The following is a 1670-nucleotide window of genomic DNA, read 5'->3' as shown; positions in this document are numbered from 1 at the left end:
GTGAGTGGTGGCCACGCCGGCTTCTGGTGGCAGTAGCCAGAGAGAGACAGAAGCTGTCTATCTGAATTAACTTTTTCTCAACCTGGGGTCGGGACCCCTGAAGGGTCACGAGGGGCGTGTCAGAGGGGTCGCCAAAGACACTCTGGTGCTTTCTGTAGGTAGGTAAACTACAACTCCCAAATGATAAAACCAGTCCACCTAGAATTGAAATTTGGGTGTATCAGGTATTTATGCCAAATTTGGTCCAGATCCATAGTCGTTTGGGTTCACAGTGCTATCTGTTGGTAGGTGAACTACATTTTCCCCAAATCACTGTCAGTTCTTCCCACATCCCTCCAGTGTTTTCTATTGGTCATGGGGGTTCTGTGTGGGAAATTTGGCCCAATTCTATCATTGTTGGGGTTCAGAATGCTCTTTGATTGTAGGTGAACTATAAGTCCCAGCAACTACAACTCCCAAATATCGAGGTCTGTTTTCCCCAAACTCCACCAGTGTTCACATTTGAGCATATTGAATATTTTTTCCAAGTTAGGTTCAGATCTATCATTGTTTGAGTCCACCGTGCTCTCTGGATGTAGGTGAACTGCAACTCCAAAACTCAAGGTCAATGCCCACCAAACTCTTCCAGTATTTTCTGTTGGTCATGGAGTTCTGTGTGCCCTTTGGTTCAATTCCATCGTTGATGTAGTTCAAAATGCTCTTTGATTGTGGGTGAACTATAAATCCCAGCAACTACAACTACCAAATGACAAAATCAATCCCCCAACCCCCTCCCCAGTATTCAAATTCGGGCGTATTGGGTATTTGTGCCAAATTTGGTCCAGATCCATAGTTGTTTGGGTTCACAGTGCTCTCCGGAGGTAGGAGAATTACATCTCTCCTAAATCACTGTCAGTTCTTCCCACATCCCTCCAGTGTTTGCTGTTGGTCATGGGGGTTCTGTGTGGGACGTTTGGCCCAATTCTATCATTGTTGGGGTTCAGAATGCTCTTTGATTGTAGATGAACTATATGTCCCAGCAACTACAACTCCCAAATATCGAGGGCTGTTTTCTCCATGCCCCACTAGCATTTACATTTGGACATATTGAGTATTTGTTCCAAGTTAGGTCCAGAACCATCATTGTTTGAGTCCACACTGCTCTTGGATGTAGGTGAACTACAAATTCAAAACTCAAGGTCAATGCCCACCAAGCCCTTCCAGTATTTTCTGTTGGTCATGGAGTTCTGTGTGTCAAGTTTGGTTCAATTCTATCGGTGGTGGAGTTTGGAATGCTCTTTGATTGGGGGTGAACTATAAATCCCAGCAACTACAACTCCCAAATGACAAAATCAATCCCCCCCAACTCCACCAGTATTAATTTTTGAGCATATTGAGTATTTGTGCCAAATTTGGTCCAGTGAATGAAAATACTTCCTGCATGTCAGATATTTACGTTACGATTTATAACAGTAGCAAAATTGCAGTTCTGAAGTAGCAACTAAAATAATGTTATGGTTGGGGGTCACCACAACATGAGGAACTGCATTAAGGGGTCACAGCATTAGGAAGGTTGAGAACCACTGACCTAGCTGGTGCCTTTGGCTTTTCTGTTTCCCCGGAGACCAGCGCTTGGGATGGGAGCATTGGCGGAGGCAGCATCATCTCTTTCCAAAACACTTAACCAAGGA

The 1670-nt window shown here is 44.4% G+C and overlaps 1 protein-coding gene across 11 annotated transcripts in view; it reads left to right on the top strand.

The window, feature by feature from the left end:
* Positions 1-1670, top strand: part of adam22 (ADAM metallopeptidase domain 22) — a 153204-nt gene that overhangs the window by 1033 nt on the left and 150501 nt on the right. The gene's annotated exons all lie outside the window — the stretch shown is intronic.

This window comes from Anolis carolinensis, chromosome 6, assembly GCF_035594765.1.
Source record: "Anolis carolinensis isolate JA03-04 chromosome 6, rAnoCar3.1.pri, whole genome shotgun sequence".
Lineage (NCBI taxonomy): Eukaryota > Metazoa > Chordata > Lepidosauria > Squamata > Dactyloidae > Anolis > Anolis carolinensis.
Note: the sequence above shows the minus strand (reverse complement) of the source record. Positions and strands in the feature narration are given on the sequence as shown.